Source organism: Saimiri boliviensis, chromosome 4 (genome assembly GCF_048565385.1).
Source record: "Saimiri boliviensis isolate mSaiBol1 chromosome 4, mSaiBol1.pri, whole genome shotgun sequence".
NCBI classification, from domain to species: Eukaryota; Metazoa; Chordata; class Mammalia; order Primates; family Cebidae; genus Saimiri; species Saimiri boliviensis.
In genome coordinates this window covers 158,806,212-158,830,265 of record NC_133452.1, presented here as the reverse complement: position 1 = coordinate 158,830,265, position 24,054 = coordinate 158,806,212, and the positions used below count along the sequence as shown (strand labels likewise).

Here is a 24,054-nt window from a genome sequence, read left to right as displayed (position 1 = left end):
AGAATGGCTGTACAAATCACATGTTATCTAAAAACGCACGTTATCTAAGAGAAAGAAAGTTTTAAATTGCTTATAATGACTAATCAAAAGAAATTCAAGACCCACGTTACTTTTCATAAACAATTAACATTTCTTTGGCCATCATATCCAGAAAGTTTTGGTATCACTTATACATACTATATTATTCAGAAAGGATGACACTCATTTAACTTTTAACTAATGGTATAAGAGTTAAGTAGATAATATAGCATTCTCATAAGAAAATGCACCCTCAGTAATTTTTAGATGATACTTTTCGCTCCTTGAAATCAGGAAAAAATATTAAAGCAAGTTCGATGAATAGTTCTCTAAGACTACATTAATCAAAGTAAAAAAGTAGAATGACAATATTAGCTTTAAAAAAATTTAAAAATACGCCTATTTCCCAAGAGTATTTAGACGTGATAAAGAACTGCCTTTTTAAAACTATTAATTCTACTCTTACAATATTAAAATATACCTTAAATAAATTTATTACAAAATAATAAATAGTCCTGTAACAAAAAGATAAGGCTCAACAACACTGAACCAAACAAAAAAGAACACCTCTTCAGTGATTCAATTGGTATAATGAGAAGCAAGGCTTTAAAAGACCATCAGTATACAAATGCTTTAAAATTTCATATTGAGAATAACTGTTCTTTTAATAATTGAATCTGACTCATGTGTAATTATTATTAAGATATGACTTTAAGATACATATAACTGTACTCAGCAGTCAGATATGCAACACTTAATTTCTAAGAATTTTTGCATGGGATTCTTGAGTAAAGTAATATACATTTTAAAACATGTTTTAATATGTAACAGACCACATAATCTTGAACTACTAACACTCTTTTCCTCCTAAGCAATTTAGATTTTTAAAATAAACATAAATTGTGTCTCTTTTACAAATATAGCCCCCCAGTTGTTAGATGTCTTCTCATTACATTTTCTGTCTTTTCCATAACAAGGGGAAGGAGAAAACTGTTCAACTGTCTTTTCCTTGAGAGGGTAACTCGATTTTGTTTAGTCCTTACTGAGCCTCAGACACTGTTACCGATATTTTTTTTGTTTTGTTTTCTTTTTCTATTTTTTAAAATAGAAACGGAGTCTTGCCATGTTGCCTTGCTGTGTTGGTCTCAAACTCCTGGGCTCAAGCAACCCTCCCATCTTGGCCTCCCAAAGTGCTGGGCTCACAGGAGTGAGCCAAGGAGCCTGTTATTGATATTGTATATGCCTTATCTCATTTAATCTTTTCAGAGTTGGGTTTCTCTATCTCCATCTTACAGACAAGAATCTACCAGGCCGGGCGTGGTGGCTCACGCCTGTGATCCAAGCACTTTGGAGGCCAAGGCGGGTGGATCACCTGAGTTTGGGAGTTCAAGACCAGCCTGATCAACATGGTGAAACCCAGTCTTTAAAAAAAAAAAAAAAAAAAAAAAAAAGAATCTACCTCAAAAAATCAGATAAGTAGCTTGCTCAAGGCCACGTAACAGCTGAGATTCAAATCCAGGCTAGTCAGATTTCAAACTCCAAGCTATTTCCATACCAAGCTGCTCCCTCCCACAAAAACTGAGCACCAAACATCTCAGCTGCATAAAAATGCAAATACTAAGACCTGCAAATCATCAGACATGAGATACAAACTAATATAACATATATATTCAAAGATATGGCTGGTACTTATCTTCTTGAAGCTCAGTATGAAGCTATTGAATTACAATATGTGTTTCTCTCCTTTATTCTCTGGAAATCTAAGGCCAGGCTTCTTGTCCATCTACTGCCCTAACCCTGCCTTTTTCATCCTTGTTTACAAGTCTGTTTTTCATCCTCCTGCTGGTTCTTTGTGAAAATGTGCCATTACATCTGATTTTAAATTCTTTTAATGTTGCTGTTTCTTTTTTTTCAGACCGAGTTCCGCTCTGTTGCCCAGGCTCGAGTACAATGGTATAATCTTACTGCAACCCCCGCCTCCCATGTTCAAGACATTCTCCTGCCTCAGCCTCCAGAGTAGCTGGGACTACAGACGCGTGACACCATGCCCAGCTGATTTTTTTTGTATTTTTAGTAAAGACAGGTTTTTACCATATTGGCCAAGCTGGTCTCAGACTCCTGACCTTGTGATCTGCCCATCTTGGCCTCCCAAAGGGCTGGGATTACAGGCAAGAGCCACCACGCCTGGCCCATTTTAAATTCTATAGCTCAGGTTCTCAAAGCTGTTTACTAGAATACTGGAAGACCAGGGTTCTCTCTGCTTTTTCCTCAAGTGTCCCCACGACCCACTCAATGCAGCAAGCCCTGTCATGAAGCTGTGATTCCCACATATGACTAGCATTCACTCAAGGTAAATCCGCACCCTTCCAGGGAGCCTGTCATCTCTTCTAATACTAACTACTTCATTTCCTGTGATCCATTTCCCTTATTTGTCCTATTAGCAATGGAAAGCTCCATAAATTAAGTGAACAATCTTAATGGAAACTACTGGTTGAGCTTTGATTCCTAATCTGAAAACCTGAAATCCTCCAAAATCTGAAACTTTTTGAGCAACTACAAGAAACTTCCACACCTGATCTCATGCGATGGGTTGCAAACAAAATGCAGTCCAAACTTTGCTTCATGCACAAAATTAGTTTAAAATATGTGGATCATCTTCAGGCTATGTGTATAAGGTGTACATGAAACGCAAATGATTTCTGTGTATGGACTTGGGTCTCATCCCCAGGATATCTCATTTTATATATATATGCAAATATTCCAAAATCTAACAACAACAACAACAACAAAACAGCAAATTCAAAACTGTTCTAGTTCCATGCATTTCAAATAAGGGATATTCAACCTCTACTAATATTTCTGACTTGGGTTGTTTCTTAAAAGTAAATGTCTTAAGGAACACTAGCAGGGGGAAAATGACAGGGGAAGAAAAACAGTGAAAAGTAGAAAAGAAACATATTTTAAAATTCATAACATAAATGAATTGATACATGTAAAATACCAGAATGGTGTCTGTATCTAGTAAGTGATCAGTGTCAGCCACTGGTAGCTTAATGTGACTGTCATTAAACAGTTCTGTAAGGAAATAATTACGCATTATCATGTCCCAGGTGTACTCAACTTTATGGAACAGATGTGTTGCTGATAGGTTGGCTTAAAAGTCAACTCTGGAAACCAAATCTCATTTCCCTACTGTTTCACTTAATAAAGATGGAAATGTATCCCCATGGAAAATCACTCATGAAACTACCCAAAAGTTTAAATAAAAAAAAAAAATGATATTCTGAAACATTTATAATACTTAAGCAAATAAGAGTATTACATTCAGAATTCAAAAAACTCTGTGCTAAACTGTTCCCTTCGGGTTAATTATGGTTGTTGACATGATAGTTTTGTTTTTTTCTTTTTTTTGAAACGGAGTTTCACTCCTGTTGCCCAAGCTGGAGTGCAATGGCGCAATCTCAGCTCATTGCAACCTCCGCTCCCAGGTTCAAGCGATTCTCCTGCCTCAGCCTCTCGAGTAGCTGGGATTACAGGCATGCACCACCATGCCCAGCTAATTTTGTATTTATAGTAGAGACGGGGTTTCTCCATGTTGGTCAGGCTGGTCTTGAACTCCTGACCTCAGGTAATCCACCTGACTCAGCCTCCCAAAGTTCTGGGATTACAGGCATGAGCCACCAAGCCCAGCTGACATGACAGTTTTGAAATTCCAAACTCTTTATTGTGTAAGATGGGTTCATCCTTACAGTTATCAAAATAATATTGCATATCATTTTGAGAAAGTAAAAGTTTTTTAAGAGCACTTTTTTTTGGTTGCTTGTATGTTTATTTATTTTAAATTTTTGTGAATACATAGTAGGTGTATATATACATATATATAAGGTACAAGAATACATTTCTTTAAACTTTCTAGAACGGTATCAACTCAAGCATTAAATCTGCTACTGTCTTACCTTTAAAGAGATTTATTATAATACACAGGAAAAAAATATGCAGTGTAAAATCAGAAAAGAAAGAGCATTTTGATGCTCTTTAGTTGAAAAACAGTTTTTCTAATGACCAGGAATTATGTTGACCAATCATTTCAACAAGAGAGGCTTCTCATAAAATAAAGAAATTCATAATAGAAACCTTTAGAGGATAGTTTCAGTTATCTGTAAACAATTAAATAATTGTCTAGGAGTAGGAACACTGAGCCAGTTTCTTCAATTGCAGAAAACAAAAGATCTTTGAAGGCTGGCTGCAGAAACCAAAACCCAAATGGGATGACTGCTGTACAAGGAAGATCCAAAATCCCCAACAGGCCTAGCTGTCCTGATGCCAGCACACGACACCTACTCATCTTTGCACAGGTTGTTACATGGCCAGAGGCCAAGAATGGCTAAAAACCTCAAAAGCAGAGAGAGCTTAAGTATGTAATTTGGCAATATAATCCAGGAATCTTTTATTTTTTATTATTTTTTAAAAAAGGTTTTTTTTGTGAAGACAGGGTCTCGAATATGTTGCCCGGGCCGTCCTGGGTTCAAGTTATCCTCCTGTTTTAGGCCCTCCCAAAGGGTTGGGGAGACAGGCATGAGCCATCATCTGAAGTCTGAAGAAACACCTGTGGTAGAATATTTTTAAATTACATCAACTAAACAAATGAAATAACAATGAATTTTCACAAGCTAAAATAATTCAAAGGGTTTAAACACATAACGGTCAACTTAATATCCAAACCACATTAAGCAAGTGAAAACTGAAAGTTTTAACATACTTACTCTTTTTTTTTTTTTTTTAAGTAAAGAGCATTTTTAGATATCACAAGTTCTGAAATAATTTAAAAATCAGAGTTAGACTTTTAAAAATTCACCCACACTGGTATCTTCTTTTTAATGGAGAAAAAAGGTGACTAATGTGACACTGTCTTCCGGTTTTCTCTGCTTCAGGTCAAAGATAACCTGAATATGCAAGAACTATTTGGACTCAAGCATTAATACTTAAACCTGCACTTTCCAGTCCACTCACGTAAATTAATCACAATTTGTTTTTAATAAACTGATAGGGTATGATCTTTCTCAAAGCTTCAAATGTTACAAAATGGCAAGGCGTGATGGTTCACGCCTGTAATCCTAACACTTTGGGAAGCTGAGGCAGGAGGGTTGCTTGAGCTTAGGAATTCAAGACCAGTCTGAGTACCATAGTGAGACCCTGTCTCTACAAAAACAAAAAACAAATGTTACAGAACAATAAGCTCTTAGTAAGAGCTACAGCTTGGAAAAGCCATACTGTGATCTAGCCACATTCTTCCAAACTGAAACACCATCAAGTGAAGAAAAAACAAAAACGCAAGAAACCAAAAGTTCACACAATGTAGCCTGTGCCAGACTGGGTTGTTAAATATAGCCTATTGTGAGCCCTCATCTTGGTTTAACCGTTTTTCCCGGAAAATTACTTTTTGATCTTTCAAACGAATACAGGAGATACTCATATCATTCGGATAAGATCTCCAAATGATAATATAATACCTGTTTGTCAAGATCAAAATTCTCAACAAGCAATGGAAAAATGAACTTGAAAAATTAGCTGAAAATACTTCCACAACCCTACATTCTTTAAGCTTCATGTGGCCAAAATTCCTCCTGCCTAAAATGAATCCTTTCAGTTGGGTGACTGACTCCATCTTCTCTCCTGTCTCTCTCTTCCATTGTGAACTTTCAGAGTTAGCTTCCTCTGCATTAAAATATGTGTATTAAATTGAAGCCCAATTGCAGCTGTATTTTCTCTTACTCTATTCCCACCAGCTACATCGATGCTCTAAAATGTTGTTCCAGCATATTTTAACTCTATAGTACCTTTGTTTACCATTCACTTTGCTTGAAAGAATTATACTTACCCCCTCTCAATCCCTGTAAAAACTATCACAATCTTCAAAATAGTTTTGGGGGGAGAAGTGGCCAATGATAGTAAAAGACAGCTGTCAAATGCTTGCCAGAAGCTCAGCTATACGCTTTACATTAATTGTTTCATTTAACTTCACAGTAGTCTTGATATAAACGTTATTATTCCTACCTTCTACAGAGGAAACTGAGGTTCCAAAAGATCAAGAAACTTGATCAAACTTATACAGACAGCCAAGTCAAAGACCCATCCAACTGCATCTGAATTTCCTTTATCACCAATTGTATTCTGCACTTCTCCGAAGAAACACTAAGTTACTCTGTGTAAGAATACATGAGTAGTTGTGTGTTTATCTTAATATTCTTACGGAACAGGTATTACCTTCCTTATTTACTATCTGCTATAGCATTTATCACAGTGACTTGTGTACTGTTAGAATACCAATAAATACTCAGAGCTCTTGGTGATTTCATAATGGACAGACCAGTGGACAGGCCAATACTTGGCTACACAGCTAGGAGTGATGCTAAGCGGAAAGGTATCCAGGAAATAAGGAAGCAGGGAATGGAAGTCAGGCATGGAGGTGGCACAAAGCAGTAAGGCAGATCTTGCCAGGCAAAGGATCAACAATCTGGTCTTAGAAGTCAGGAAGCTGGAAACAGGAAGGTAAAGCTTGGAGCCCAGAGACATAAGACAAGGGATGCTCCACAGGAGACAAACACACCCCAATCTGTACGCCATTCCGAGCAGACCATGCAGCAAGAGAAATGAAGGGTCTGAGTCATCGAAGACCACCTGTTTTCAATGTTCACGATTTTTCCAGTTTCCAGACACTGGGATGTCACAGAGCAACATGGTTAAAATGTACACACACACACTGGACATCGAATAGACTACCAATTTGTTATTCTGCCAAGAGAGGACAAAAATAAAGTTAAACTATCAAGTAGTATCATTACTATTTTACAAAAAATAGCACATTTTTAACAAAACAGTAGGAATGTCATAAATGAAGGCTCGCAAATGCAGCTTCATTAAAAACTCATTTTATTTTCCTTATAATTCACATTTTATCAAAGAACAGCAAAAAAAAAAAAAATCCATCAAGTTCTACAGAAACTGCTGCTGTAGATGATTCTTTAACATCTTTGTAAGTTTCCCTTACATTTCTATGATGATCTTTAGAATTAAAGATGTACAGGGGAAAAAAGCAAGAATATGACTTCTTTTAACTGGATATTGGTTTGAATCGGCTAACATGTCAATCGACATATAATACGTAGAATAAACATAATGACTAAGTAGCAGTGATCGTTCCAGTTGGATTTTCAATGTGTTCTATTTGTAGCCAGTGGTTTTCTCCCTGGGAGACAAAGTCCCACACCCTTAATAGCAACAACTGTTTTCTAAACGTGTTTACTAAAATAGCATGGGAAAAAAATGATGAAATTCTGTCAACCATAAAGCACATACTTTTCCAAAAAGTTTCTTCTGTTCCACCTACATTGTTATTTTTAGTTTTATAAAGCAACGACAGCAGATAAAAATTAAGGCTAAGACATTATCTATGCTTTCCAAAGACAGCAGTGGAGACAGCTGCAATTGTCAAATAACGTTTGTGAATAAAGCTACCTGGCTGGACAGCCAAGCTCAGACCCCATACAAAGTGACACTGTGCTACAGATCTGAGTTAACTTACGAATGTCCAAGCTGAAAATGAAACAGGAACTATGAACACAACCATACACTGCTTACCATAGTAGGAGATTTTATTTATATAACATATGTATAAATTATACATAGAGACATATAATTTATCCTTTAAGAACAGAACTCTACCATGTAAGGTATATTCCTAATATACTGTACAGTTTAAAAAGCAGTAACAAATACTCTTTTTAAATTACGTGCTAGGCACAATGGCTCACACCTGTAATCCCAGTACTTTGGGAGGCCGAGGTGGGCGGATCACCAGAGGCTGGGAGTTCCAGACCAGCTTGACCAACATGGAGAAACTCTGTCTCTACTAAAAATATAAAATTAGCTGAGCGTGGTGGCATGCGGCTGTAATCCCAGCTACTCAGGAGGCTGAGGCAGGAGAATCGCTTGAACTGGGGATGCAGAGGTTGTGGTGAGCTAAGATGGCATCATTGCACTCCAAACTGGCAACAAGAGCAAAACTCCAACTCAAAAAAAAATAATATCATCAAGTAGATGTATACTTATATATAAATCATATGCATACAAGTATACATAAACACACACACACACACACACACACACACACACGCATACACGCATGCACACATTCTTCCCAGATCCACCCCTGTTTTCTATGTCTGGCTTGTTTGGTTTTGAGTTGTAGGTTGTTATTGCTGGTTTTTCTTTTTAGGTACAGACACCTGGACCCCTTATCAGATTTACTGAATTAGCATTTGCAGGAATGAAAACAAGGCATATATATTTTTTATAAAAAGTATTATTAGTATTATATGCTGAGGTGACGCCAAATCTTACGCTACTATTAGAAATAATATTTATTTCTGCAGCTTAATAGTTAACACTTACCTGCTTTTAAACTAAGCAAAACTAAACTTGTACTTTCAAATATTCTCAAGGTCAACACAAGGGAAAGTGATCTCCAGCAAAGACTTACTTAAGGGTTACTCTGAAGACCTGACTAAGCCATAGGCTAAATACACCAACCAAAAACCTGAATAATGGACCATAAAATATACCCTAAAAGCAAAGGAGTATCAGTGAGCAAAGCTATTGTTTTTGATCTCTCAGTGGTTGTGGAGGCTGATGTCTGCTGAGGTGAAATCTCACAGGAAACAGTGGTTGAAGCTAATTCTATAACATGTAATAGGTACCATATTTTGGCGCCTGGGATAAAAGGTATTGTTCTAACATGGGTCAAAACATCCTGGGAAAAGAAAAAAAAAAGTCTTATATTTCAAGGGAGTTCAAGCTAAAAAAAAAAAAGCTAAATTCAGATAAAATTTAAATTTCTAAACTGTGTGGGAAAAAACTTATAATTGCTTGGGTCAAATGATGGTTTGAATAATTGCATAAGAAAGAGAGATGTCATGTTTTAAAGTGAAATGAAAAAGAAATGCCATTACCCACGGTTTTAACTTCAACAAATTCTCCAAATTCGAGAGCTAATAATTTTAATTAACACTGTAATAATTTCAGTAAAATTCAACCACGCAGCTTTGACTCGGAGATTATTACTTAATGCGCAGGGCCAGGACAAAACACCATTTACCAGATGGAGGAAAAGAGGCAGGCCCTTAGCACAGTCCACTGGCTGTCAGGGGAACTACCCAAATATCCGTGAAAAGAAAGCTTTCCCCGCCAGAGCTCAGCTGGACAGCAGTTTGGTGCTTCTTCTCCTACACACACATTATACCTCGTTTCCCTGACCGATGGTAAGAATCCCTACCAATTCAGCGAGAGCTCTTGTCTTTCTTTATTGGAACAGGAGAAGGGAGTGACAAAAACTACTCCCATTAAATACAAACAAAGATGTATTTAAAGAAATGTATATTCTCTTATAAAGAATTGTGCTGTTTTCAGGAACATTAGGATGGAAAAGGGGAAAATGCATCTTGATGGATTAATCTAAGAAATATGTCAATTTAAGAACTTAATGGCAACACCAAAAAACAGTATTTCAGAGATGAGGAAGCAATATGCCAGCTAAGAACTTCCACCCCGAGGCAGTGAAATACATGGAGTATAGCCCTAAAGAAACCAACCCGTGACAGAGATGAAAGTCAGTCATACAAGAGCCCGGGCTTCCCAGACTTCTATTCTTTGCAAATGTAACACCACTGAATTTGCTACAGAGTAACTCCAATGTAAGCAGAATTTTCATATATAACTAGCTTAGTGATGATGCTGCTTTTTAAAAAAAATGTTTGTATAATATGCAAACATGATATTTTTGGTAATATGATGGCTGAAACTCAGCAAATTAGCCTTTGGAAAATAATCGTCAGTTGGATTTACTTCAAGGCTCTTCTTTTCGCGCTGCGAAGTCTGGAGGTCGAGTCCAAGTGAATGAAACAGTGTCTCCGATTCACTATCAGAAAGCGGGGGTTGGGCCTATTCACAGGAGGTACAGTCTCGTGTTCCCTTTTCATCTACATGGCAGGGAGTGAAAAGGAGGCCTGAGGAAGAAAGTGTACAAAGCCGGGCTCCCTCATACACATCTCATTTGGAAACGCACAACCAGCAGATTCTTGGTGCTGGAAGTAGAAGCTCCTATTTTCAGATAAGAAAACGGAAGTTGAAAAGGGGTTCCGGGCCAGGCTCAGTGACTCACGCCTATAATCCCAGCACTTTGGGAGGCTGAGGTGGGCAGATCACTTGAAGTCAATAGTTCGGGATCAGCCTGGCCAACACAGTGAAACCCAGACCCTACCACAAATACAAAAAAATCAGCTGGGTGTAGTGGTGCACACCTGTAATCCCAGTTGCTCAAACTGAAGCAGGAGAATCACTTGAACGCAGGAGGTGGAGGCAGCAGCAAGCTGACATCATGGCACTGCGATCCAGCCTGAGTAATAAGGGCAAAACTCTACCTCCAAAAAAAAAAAGAGGAGAGGAAAAGAGGTTCCATGGCACAGACTAATTAGCTGCCAGATTTCATATCTGCACCTACCTCCTCCTGCTTCTAAGAAGACTGAAGAGGCTCCTTTCGTGGGGAAGGAGGTACCTTGTTTATTGTTTAATATGTATTACTTTTATAAATAATTTTATTAATAATCTTAGCTTTATTAAGGTAAAATTGACACACAATAAACTGTACATATTTAAAAATTACAATTTGATAAGTGCTGACATATGAACATGTCTGTGAAGCATCACCGCAATCATGACAATGAACATATCCACTGTCCCTAAAGGTTTCCTTGTGCCTGTCACCTCTCCCTTCAAACCCTCTACCCTAGTACCCAGAAAATTACTGTTCTTTCTTTTACTATGAATTAGCATATATAATAAATTGGTTTTCAAGAATTTCCTATAAATGGAATCACAGAGTATGTACTCTTTTTGTCTGGCTTTTTTCATCCACACTACATAGTGTGTCAATAGCACATTCCTTCAGATTGCTTAGCATGACCCCATGGATTTGTGCTTTGCTAGCTCTTTCCTGTGAAGCTATGGCATATGGGTGATAGAGGAAGACAGAAAGGCTAGACAAGAGAGAATGGAGTTGCTTTTTCTATTTTGCTTCCTCTCCTCATCCATAATACTAATTTCTAACTCCCACATGGGAGAGGATAGCATCAGAACTCTCAAACAACAAGCTAATGCCTTAAATTACATGACTGAACGTTACAGTTCCTTCAACTAAAAGAACCTTAAATGGTAGAGAAATTAACAATGAGGAAATGTGCTGCCTATTTTTTCCAGTCTAGATAAAGATAAGCTTAGTCTGAAAGCAGAGAAGGAAGAAAATACACCACAGATAGGAGAGGACCTCTGTTTTACAACCTCCAAATGCTAAAAGTCTGGTAATGTGGACTCCAGTAGGGTTAAAGCAAAAACAAACCAAACAAACAAAAGGCCAAACCCCAGCAGCCAATCTTAGGTTCATGAAAACAGAGGCTGCTAAGTCAGAGATTCCATAGGAGATGAGATTGGAAGCCACAGGACACCTCACTCCCACCTCCACAGTGCTCCTTTCCCAAGCACAGCTAAGCAAGCCCTTGCCTAACAAAGACAAAACAGTTAATCATGAAAACGCAGCTGAGATGTAGCCTAAAGGCAAGGGACAAGCTGAGGCCAAAACAGGGTATTGGCCTTTCAATGAAAGTCCTGGAGTTTAGGCAGAGGCTTCTTGCTATAACAGAGAAATTCCCAGGTGCAGAAAGGATGACCAAGCAAGGTCTCTGGCCATGGTTACTGTAAATGGAACTGACCATAACCAAACAGACTAATACTCCACTTGGTCCACTTAAGGGAGCTGATTTGCCCAAGAAACCACAAAACCCTGCTGAAAGTCTATGTCAATGATTCTTAGACTACGGAATTCATCGAATGCTCTGGGAGTTAATGTTGAAGCACAGATTGCTGGATTCCCTGTTCTCATACAGAAAGTCTGTGGTGACACCGCAAACTTTGCCATTCAAATGATGCTAATGCTTCTGGTCCCTAGCCCATGCTGAGAACCACTATTCCAAGCCAACCTGAGATCTCTCCTGCCCGACCTTGCATTAACTGAGAGAGAGAGAGCTGCTGGAAGTTGCACTTCCCAAATGAATGGTCGTTCCCAAAAGCCACCCCAGATGTGGCTTTAAAAAACAAGGAAAGGAGAGAGATTCTCAGAGCTAAAAATCACTTGCTATCAAATATGCTAAGAAATTAAATTCCTACTATGTATAGGGAGTGTTTAGCATTCCTGGATTATGAAAAAATAACCAATATGTGTTGTTTTCTATTATTTTCCCTTTAAAATGAGACTTTTCATTGTAATCATCCTGTTCTTCCTCCAGTATTATGAAGAGACATAGGTGAGTTATTTTCTAGTTAAAGGTTGCAAGGCAATAAAGAGCTATACCAGATCCCACAGAGAGGACTATATACCACCCAGACATACAGTCTATGTATCATCTAAGATCGTGATCTTGGAATTGAATGAGACTTTGAGTATCCTTCTTCAGGGAAGTGGTGAAGACATTTTGTTTAAGAGCAAATTTCAGTAAAGAACACGTATAGGAAGAAGGATGTGCATGAACGTCAGGGAGCACAAGGAGTGAACTACAGTGCATGTTGCTACACAGGACTCAACCCCACTCCCTTTCCAAAAGACACCGATTTTGTTCAGGAATCAACTCTTCCATGCAGTCAGTAAAGCTCATGAAAAACTAACCCTAGAACCAGTTCTAGAATACAGCATGGCTAATCAATGGGAAACCCCTTTTCATTTTCTAATAAATGTTTTAATAAATGTATTCCAATAAATACATCAGGAACTCGGACCTAAGCCAATCAGAATGTAGCATTCTCATGGAAACTAGGATTCACACAGAAATGTGCCTAAGATAAAAATTTGTATCAATGAAATGTGCAGGGGATTCTGGGGAAAATACTGTTTTGCTTTTAAAATAGTAAGCTTTTCTTTTAGAAACGGAGACAAAAATGTGGTAAAGCCACTAGATTAAGGTATACCTTCTACCTTCAATTTATGTCACTATGTTTCATTATTTATGATACGCCATCGAAATATACACATCTAAATAACTGTACCTACTAAAAGCAACAGAACTTCAAAAAAATCAAATAACTGTTATTTGCCAAAACAGTTTTATACCTTCCATAATCTGAACGATTTCCTTTTTTTTTTTAATTTTTTTTTAGAGACAGGGTCTCACTCTGCCACCAGGCTGGAACACATTGGCGTGATCATAGCTCACCGCACCCTTGAACTCGTAGGCCTCAACTAACGTCCTGCCTCAGTTTCCCAAGTAGCTGGGAGTACAGGCTGGTACCACCACACCCGGCCAATTTATTTTCATTTTTATTTTTTTAGTAGAGAGAGGGTCTCACCATGTTATCCCGGCTAACAATTTGCTATGTATTTGCAATCTTTCTAGGTGCCAACTTTGGGAAATGCTTTTTCCTGGATCTTTTGAGAGTTACAAGATAAATAGACAGTCCTTGCCTTCAAGCTAGGAAAGTGCAAAAGTAATTGCAATTTTCGCATTGTTGGAATTTGCCGTCTGATACTGGAATACATTCTTACATAAACGTGGTTATGTTATAAATCATTTTAATGGGCATTTTTCACTTTAAATTTTTTTGCTAATGACCTATTACTTGCTGTTCATGTTTATTTTAGACTATGGAAATGATGTTAGACATAAAGTAAATCTGAGCAATCTTCTTCTTCAAGTTCCAACTGGGTCTTAAAGCAGCTGAGACAATTCAGAACATCAACAACACATCTGGCCCAGGAACTGCAAACGAACAGACGGTGCAGTGACAGTTCATGACGTTTTGCAAAGGAGAGGAGAATCTTGAAGATGAGGAGCGTAGTGGCTGGCAACTGGAAGTGGACAATGACAAACTGAGGATCATCGAAGCTGATCCTCTTACAACTATATGAGAAGATGCCAAAGAACTCAACGTCAACCATTCTATGATCATTCAGCATTTGAAGCAAATTGGAAAGGTGAAAAAGCTCGATAAGTGGGCGTATCATGAGCTGACTGAACATCAAAAAAAAAAAAAATCATTGTAAGTGTCATCTTCTCTTATTCTATGCAACAACACCAAGGCATTTCTCGATCAGATTGTGACGTGTGATAGAAAGTGGACTGTATACAACAACGGATGATGAGCAGCTCAGTGTTGGACCGAGAAGCTACAAAGCTCTTCCCAAAGGCAAATTTGCACCAAAAAAAGGTCACGGTTACTGTCTGGTGCTCTGCTGCTGGTCTGATCCACTACAGCTTTCTGAATCCTGGCGAAACCACTACCTCTGCGAAGTCTGCTCAGCAAATCGTAAGATGCACCGAAAACCGCAAGGCCTGCAGCTGGCACTGGTCAACAGAAAGTGCCCAATTCTCCACAACGCCCAACATTCCATCAAACAACCAACACTTCAAAAGCTGAACGAATCCGGATATGAAGTTTTGCCTCATCTGCCACATTCACCTAACCTCTGGCCAACCAATAACCACTTCTTCAAGTATCTTGACAATCTGTTTCAGGGAAAATGCTTCCACAACCAGCAGGATGCAGAAATTGCTTTCCAACAGTTCATCAAATCCTGAAGCACAGATTTTCACGCTACGCGAATAAACACACTTACTTCTTGTTGGCAAAAATGTGTTGATTGTCATGGTTCCTATATTGATTAATAAAGGTGTGTCTGAACCTGGTTATTATGACTTAAAATTCATGATCTGAAACTGCAATTACTTATACACCAACCTAATATTATAGCGTGGACATAATGTAGAGACTGTATAAAACAGATTATACAGAGAGCCTGTTAGGCTTCCAAATTCTGGATTTTGCTAAGACTCAAAAACCGTAAGGAAAAAAAAATCAAAGTTTGAAAAAAACCTAAAACCACACATTTGTCTACTTCAACCTTTTCTGTTCACATGTAAGAAATGGAAACCAAGTGATTCAGCTAATTAATTTGAAGAAACAAAAGCCAAAGCTTTCTGAATGCAGTTTAATACTTCCACACCAACAGTTCTCAACTGTAATCCTGACCAAAGACAACACTGAGATATGCCCAGTCCTGCGAATAGCAGTAATTCTTGATAGGAGAGGAGAAAAGGAGGGTTGGGGGATTAAAAAGGAGAGGTTCAGGGGCACACGGGAGGGAAGAAGGGGTAGAGAAGAGAGAAGGAGGACTTGCAGGATGCAGTGCTAGAACATGACTCATGCTACAGGGGAGGCAACTGGACCACTGCGTCTACTGTGGTCTTATTACTTCAGATGTTAAATGTAACTTCCCATTAGTTCGTATTAGACTTTTTCATTTGGTCCCCAAATATGTAATTCTAAAATTTCTTTAAAAATATCTTTCTGGAACATATCATACAAATTCTTTACCTGAGGAATCAGAGTACAGTGAATCATCTTGAAGAGTATCTCATATTACTGTTCTCGACTTCATACAACCATTGAAAGGGCCATAAAGAGAGAGGACAAAACGTATTGTTGCAGTTCTGCTTTTAATTTAGTTAATTTATTGGTTTGAAGAAAGGAAAAAGAGAGTCATACGTCGACTATCTATTTTGTTTTGATAGTTATTCTAAATTTAGGTTCAAAAAAGGTTCAGCTGTGATCATGTAACTGGTAGTAAATAACCCATATTAAAGTAAATAACAGGCCGGGCACAGTGGCTCACAACTGTAATCCCAGCACTTCGGGAGGCCAAGGCGGATGGGTTGCTTGAGGCCAGGAGTTCAAGACCAGCCTTGGGCAACACAGTGAAACCCCGTCTCTACTAAAAATACAAAAATTAGCCAGCTGGGCTGGTACATGCCTGTCATCCTAGCTACTCAGGAGGCTGAGGCACAAGAATCACCTGAACCTGGGAGCCTTAAAAAATGACATGTGACATGTTACGCAATGGCTAAATCTTGAGAACATTATGGGAGGAGAAAAAAGCCAGTCCAAAAATGACAAATACTATATGATTCTCCTTATACGAGGTACCTAGGGTAGCCATCAAGTTCATAGAGAGTAGAGCGGTGAGGCTGCAGGGAACAGGGAGTTATTGTTTCATGAGTACAGACTTTTAGATTGGGAAGAGGGAAAAGTTCGGGAGATGGACAGTGATGATGGTTGTATAACAACATGAATGTACTTAATGCCACTTAAATATCCACTTAAAAATGGTTACTAAAGTCAACTTTATGTAATGTTTAGTTTACCACAACAATAACAATAACAACAAAAGACTGGTTAATGTATCATAAAAGCTTCCAAGAGGAAAATAAAATTCTATGGACAATTCCAAGAGTTCACCAATTACCTAAAGATCATCAAGGAAACCCAAGCCATAAATACCTGCTAAATTTCAACATCGATATAATGCAACAGAGCCAAGCACAGTGGCTCATGCCTATAATCCCAGCACGTTGGGAGGCTGAGGCAGGTGGATCACTTGAGGTCTGGATTTGGAGACCAGCCTGGCCAACATGACGAAACCTCGTATCTACTAAAAACACAAAAATTAGCCAGGCATGGTGGTACACGCCTGAAGACCCAGCTACATGGGAGGCTGAGGCACAAGAATTGCTTCAACCAAGGGAGTGGAGCTTGCAGTGAGCTGAGATTGTACCACTGGACACCAGCCTGGTGACAGAGTGAGACTCTGTCTCGAAAATAAATAATAATAATAAAACAGGCATCACAGAACTATTTATAGAAATTGGTTTGGTGTTGTCCCTGTGATGACTGCCAACTAAATCCCATGGCTAAATATAATAAAAGTTTATTAAAACAGCAGAAATTGTTCTCCCTACTCTGAAGTTATCTTTCCCACACTAAAATAAAGCAACAGCAATTCCACATTTGTTGTTGATATTTCATCACTGTTTTCAGACAGAATAAGAGATCTGCTGCCTACACACCATTTCTCAGCATCAACACCCATTTTCTTATGCAATTTTAAATTCTCTTGGCAAGTTAAAGACATTTTTTCCAACCACAAACAAAAACTTCTTTTGATACTCTAAGTGAATGTTCAAGGAAATGTTCCCAATTAAAAAAAGACTATTTAAAACAATAACATAGAAGTATATCAACAGTCTCAAGAAAACGTTAAGTGGTAATTCAATGAAAACCTCAATTCTAGATATACGACATATAAGACTTTATACTACACTCGTTGACAAATCACCTATCTTTATGTCTTCCATTTGGAACTTTGCAAATGTTAAAAGAAAACAGAATGCTAAAAAAGGCGGAATCACATAACTTAGTCTTCCACGCAATTCCATAGACCTTTTTTTTTTAATGTTTAAAACATCACTTTGTAATAGCCTTTGATAATGAAAAGTGTTTAGCTTCAATTGTTCATTTCTAAAGAGTTAGAGAAATTAGCTTGACTAGAAACTTTTAGCCTAAAAACCTTAAAACTTAGTGCATACTTTTAATATTTCATAAGTTTTTCTTTGTTATTGTTAAAAAAAATTGTAACACACAAACAGAGACAATCACAAAGATAAACAATAACGGCTAAGAACATATATAGCATTTATAGGGCAGTGCCAGGCACTGTTATAAGCACTTTACATATATTTAGCTAATCCTGAAACCCACCCCACATGGGAGGTACTACTATTCCTCATTTTACAGAGATGAAGCCAAGGAGCAGAGAGGTAAGGTGATTTGCCAAGTATCAAAAACATCATACAGGTGGTTAAGTGGCAGAGTCCAGACAGTCTGGCTCCAACATCCATGCTCTAAACCATTACACATATTACCTGCCACAATATCTTGGGAAAATAAACATGATTTTGATAATGCTGAACAAGCTCTTTAATAATAACATCATATAAAATATATCGGTTGTCCTTTTGATCATAGTATTTTTGATTTTATCTGTTTGTTTTTAACTATGAGCCACTGTGCTAGAAGAGTGTGACGCACAGGATTAGATACACTAATGAAATTAAGATTTTTGGTAACGTCCATGACCAAGGAGAAAATAAGTCACAGACATTAATGGCCAATTGTCTTGTCTTTTGATAATTTTGTAACAATTTTGTGACCAATATACAAGTATAAAAACAAAGCCAACAAGACTGGTAGTTTGCTCACCAAAAAGGAAATACATAAATCTATAAGGAAATAAACAGTGCAGGTGATTAATCAGAATATTTATAAACAGACATCCAGTTGGGATTTTCAACATATACAGAAAACCTAAAAAGTCATAGACAGAAAACCTAAAAAGATGCTTTAGAAGTCAGAGGATACAACCTTCAAGATGTTGAGGTATAGCTAAATCATACAAAAATAATCAGAGGCTGGAGGAAGGACAGAGTTCATGACGAGTATGACTCACGAACATCTCAGCAAAATACAAACCACCAGACGTTTATCTATTAAAAACAAAAGACAGTGAGTCTGGCACCAGCCTACAAAACAAGAAATACCATATGCGAGTCAGACACTCGTGTGCCATTTACAAATAAAAGGAGATAGGCACATGACACGTGATGACTTCTAAACCTGACCTTCTCTAAAGTACATAATTCCATTTATAACTCCCCAAAAATTTCAAAACACCTGAAAATAGCAAGTTTCACAAGAAAAACATGACAGAAAACCTAAAAAGATGCTTTAGAAGTCAGAGGATACAACTATTACGATAAGAATGACTATATTTAGAGAGGAAAAAAATAAATATTTTTGTGACACTGACTGCATTTTTAAGTGGGCTCCCCTCCTCCCTGCCGTAACATGAACCCAATGAAGCCAACCATTCTCTTGTTAAGACACCTAGGTTGAGCCCATAGAGTGGAAAACTGGCTTCTGCTTAGATAAACTGTTCCTCCAAACTCCAGTTTCCACTAAAAAGGAGGAAAGCTGTACTTGGACTAAAGATTGCTACATCTATTTAAGCATAGTTCTGTCTGAAAAGGACATGATATAATCACGCTAGCAGGAACAGTTATGGGCCCAAATTCGGCTCATATTTGTGAGCAGAGAGAAAGCAGCTCATCTCCCAAATATGTAATATAATAATCTTCCCCAAATGATCTGTTAAGAAATAGAATGGAGAGCAGATACAAATCCAACAAAGAAATGCCTCAGTAAGACTACAAGGGTCCTGGGGACCTGTCTGAGTAGCATGCCCATATTTGAAATCTGGCAACAATTTACTAAGTTACAACTAATAATTAACTTGGGTTAATATCAGTAAACTAGGACCGTTTAAAATGCATTAATTATACTCACATTGTTAGCAACAATTTTTAAAGTATTTACAGTAAATACAGCCTGTCACTAAGGGGTATACTTTGAGGCCACAAGCACTGCCAAGAAGAATCAAACTGTACTTTAAAAGTTTATGAGGCTGCTGTAAAAGCGCAGTGTGTGACATAGTGCCATTATTAATGCTTAAAAAATAAAGTACAAAAACCCCACCAAACCCCACAAAAGTTTCTAAACATTTACCTTCTATTTCTATCTGTATCTTGTCTTTGGCCCACAACAATCTTTCACAAACCAGCACAGCCCACATTCTGAACAGAACTGAGCAGAACTGATTAACAGCTTATCTGCTTATCTTCTCTCTAACCCCTAAGAACCCTACAGTCTCAACAGAACCAACTGTAAAAACCTCAGGGTTACTAAGGTAAATTCAAATTATGTCATTTAAATGGTATTTTCAACACACAATTACAGAGCATATACAGTATGTATGGGGAATACAAAAGTCATTAAACTGCAGGGAATGATCCAAAAGGGCAGAATGGAAAGGAACAAAGAGAAAAGGAAGAACCAGAGAGGAGCTATCTGGAACATAAGAGTTAAAGATGGCAGAAGTAATCCATCATTTCAGGTAATACCAAGAATTCAGGACTTGGCACATGCTCCCTCCACCCTACTCATGAGAAGAAATGGTAGGAGACTGCAAAAGTAGAAATAAGACTTTAACATGAACTACTAATTAACTACAACTTATCTGATAAGTTGTAGTTATCTTATAGTTATCTTGCTTCTTGTTCCCATCACAAACATGCCATTTGAACAGTCAAGAATTTTTTAAATAGAAATAAGCAAATCATGGCACTTCTATATGGATATCTCAAATAAAAATGTTATACTTGTGTAAGTCTCTTAACAAGAGACTGGAATACAGCCTCCTCAATCCTGACTCCTGGAATTACGCCCTTGTGGAATCCTTTCCCTCCAAGGGTAGGTAGGATCTGTAACTTGCTTCTAACCAGTTAAGTATGGTAAAGGTGATAGATGTCACTTGGATGATTACATTATATAACATTATAACATCCATCTAGCCAGGAAACTCTCTCCTTTGCTGGCTTTCAAGAACCTGCCATGTTTTAGGCTACCCTATGGAGCAGGGCACACGGCAAGAAACTGAGAGTGGCCTCCCTGCTGATAGCCAAAAAGGGACTGAGGCCCACAATAGCCTGTAAAGAACCAAATGCTCCCAACAACCATGTGAACTTGGAAGAATCTCCTTCCCCAGTCAAGTCTTCAGGTGAGACTCTAGCTCTTGCAGACATACTGACTGCAGTCTGGCAGAGGACCCTAAATTGTGCCCAAGCTCTTGATTCATAGATGCTGTGAGACAATAAATGTGTGCTGTTTTAGGCAGCAATGTTTGCAGTAACACTATTATACATCAATAGATAACTAATACAGGGCCTTTAGACTTGTCAAACCAGTTTACTTATAAGATTACTTGTGGCTCAGAAAAACACTATCCTCTTCAGAGGTTCAGGAGGCTTCATATTCTTCTAGCTACACCACAGACTAGACAGCCTAAAGCAGTAGTAAGAGTAGAAGCAGCAGCAGCAGCAGCAGCAAGACACAACTTTGGTTGTTCTATCCATGCTTGAACTGACACACACCTCTGGCTGTTCTATCCATGACTGAATTCACACATACCTTCGTTTGTTCTATCCATGCTTGAATCAACTCGAAAGACTTTAAGGGAATCCCAGAACTCATAATAATAACAATCCATCTTGGCCAACCACAAAAACACCTTAACCTTTGTCCCATCTGCCCCAAGAATACCCGCCAGTGGTGCTTACAGCTGCTGCATTTATCCCAAGATAACTTTGCCACAAAATATCTTGCTTTTATTATTATTTTCACATCACTCTAGTATCTTGACTTCGGAAGCAAAAGACATCATTCTATTTATGGCATTCTGTTTTCACTACTGATATTCCCATTTACAAAATGTAGTAATTCTCCATCACTGAAAATGTCAACCCCTAGGAAACACAGCATTTCTATGCATGATGTTAACATTGGTCTCAAATAATTGTTCGTCGAAGAGTCATTTGATGAATCTAATTTTTCCAAAATAGACGATTCTGTTAATTCAGACAATTCAGATGTTAGTTCTGTTTAGAAATAACTCCAGGAATATTTTTTATGTTTTATTTTCACGCTGAAAATCAGTCAGATTTGTTTCAGCCTCAAAGAGCCTGTTTATGTAAAATTAAATGAGCACTGGCAGCGAGCTGCACTTTTTTTTTCAAAACAGCAAAAGCAGTTTTCTAAATTCTGTGTTGTTATCAGCATTTTACTTTTTATTATTTAGATTAGAAAAAATTAAAATGTATCACACACAAACATTTGTATCAGGTCAATTAAATTCTACACATACGGAAGACCCATTCTATAGAAAACACTATCATCTGTTAGAATCTAATAGGGTAGAATAATACAAGTGCACAGGTAACTGTAAGGAAACATCACAAGGACCACAGCAACGGCCAAATCAAGGAAGGTAACAACTATAACTGGAACCAGAAAAGCCTTCATAAAGGAGACAGCACTTTAGACAGGCCTTGAGTAAGAAAGCAGAATTTCACAAATGGATATCAAGGGTAGAGAAAGAAATGACACTTCCTCTTCAGAAAGGGACAAACTGTCGTATGTGTGTGTGAGAGAGAGACAGACGAGAAAATGAGAATGTGTATGTGTGTTTATCAAAGAGGAGGAGTTATTAAGATAGAATCTGGCTGGAGAGGCAACTGAACATCAGGCTGAGAGTTCGTATCTAATTTATACAAAATTCATAGAAAAGTTTTAAACATACTGAGTGTTAGTCCATTTTCACACTGCTATAAAGAACTGCCCAAGACTGGGTAATTTACCAGGTTTAACTGACTCACAGTTCAGCATACTGGGGAAGCTTCAGGAAACTTACAACCACAGTGGAAGGGGAAGGGGAAGCAAGGCACTTTCTTCAGAAGGCAGCAGGAAGGAGAGGTGCGGAGTGACAGGGGAGAAAGCCCCTTATAAACCCATCAGATCTCATGAGAACTCACTCGCTATCATGAGAACAGCATGGGGAAACCAACCCCAGAATTCAATTACTGTTACATGGACTATCCCTTGACATAGGGGGATTATGGGAATGATGGGAATTACAAATCAAGATGAGACTTGGGTGGGGACACAAAGTCTAACCGTATCGCTGAGTTGAAGAAAATGATGCTGTTTGCCATTCTGGCCTGGTGCTGTGATTCAAGAACTGTTATCTGGTAAGTGTCCCTAGTTCTGGACTTAGGTTGTGGCATGTTATGATTATCGAGTATGGGAGTAAATGGGAACTTAAAATATTCAGTGATACTTCAACTTAATTAATTGTAGAACTTTTCAATTCTGTCTTTTGATATTTTATAAATAAACGGATTTGGTGAAGATAAATTTATATTGATTCATAACCAAATACTTCCTTGTTGTTCAATATTTGCTTTCATCAACATTACTTCACTATAACAACTTGTCAAATGGCATTATGATCTATACTGCAAAATATATAATACCATAAACTCAGTATAACACTCTCTGTATCAGGGGCTGGCACTTTTTTTCCTGGAAAGAGCCAGATGTAAACATATGAGTATGGTTCTTCTACTGCAATTAAAGTTTATTTACAAAAGCAGGCAATGGGCTGATTCTGGCCCATGGGCCAGAGTCTGCTGACCTCTAATTTGTACTTTCTTCTATTAATTTAGTTTCCTATAAAAGAGTAAAACATAATCCTTTACTGCACATTGGCCTTAAAATGATATATCAATGGTTTATTGAGATTGCATTTTATGTCAGGTACCAAGTTAACTTTATTACCTCCAGTCTACTAGAATAACTTCCGGAAATGGACAAGAACATCTAGAAGAAAATCCTGTTGGTTTTGTCTTCAAACTAAATCTATTCTCACGTCCTCCACCAGCACTCAAGTCACAGATTAGGCAAATACCTGCCAAGCACACACCCTGTCAGGCTCTGCTCAAAGCATCTGGGACACATGACAGAACAAAATAGAAAAATCTCTGCCCTTGAGCAGCTTAAGCTCTAGCAACTGATAAAAGTCAATAAACAATCAACCTAATAATAAGCAAATGATACCACACATGAGAGAGTGATGAATGCTCCAGAGGAAAGAAATACAGAAGAGTAACCGGGCTTGGAGATGCCAGGAAAGAAGCGATTGGTAAGATTAAACAATGTAACCAGATTGGGCCATGGACAGCTGGCAGAAGAGTGTTCTGGACTACAAGTCTCCAGAGGAGATGCTCATCCTAGCATGCTGTTTCCACCATTTCTCTCCTGGATTATCACAAGAGTGACACATTCTCTCTTCTTCTATTCTGACTCTATGACGGGATATCCTCCTTGCAGCGCCACACAAGACTTAAAACTCCACCAGGTCATGCCAAACCCCTGCTCATGGCAACTCCCACTGCATGATGAATAAAATGCAAAGTCTGCCCTGGTTCCTGATTGCCTCCCAGTCTCATTTCCTACTGCTCTCCCTCCCAACACTCTGCTCATAGTGGCTTCTTTGCTTTTCCAGCCCAAGGCCTTTTGCTTTGCCTCAGACATTCTTCTCTAGACATCCTCCTGTCTCTCTCCCTCACTTCCTGCACATCTCAGATCAAACAC

At 38.1% G+C, this 24,054-nt stretch overlaps 1 protein-coding gene across 5 annotated transcripts in view; it reads right to left on the bottom strand.

Moving 5' to 3' along the window:
• CDKAL1 (CDKAL1 threonylcarbamoyladenosine tRNA methylthiotransferase) overlaps positions 1-24,054 on the bottom strand; it is a 731,789-nt gene that overhangs the window by 398,668 nt on the left and 309,067 nt on the right. The window lies entirely within an intron of this gene.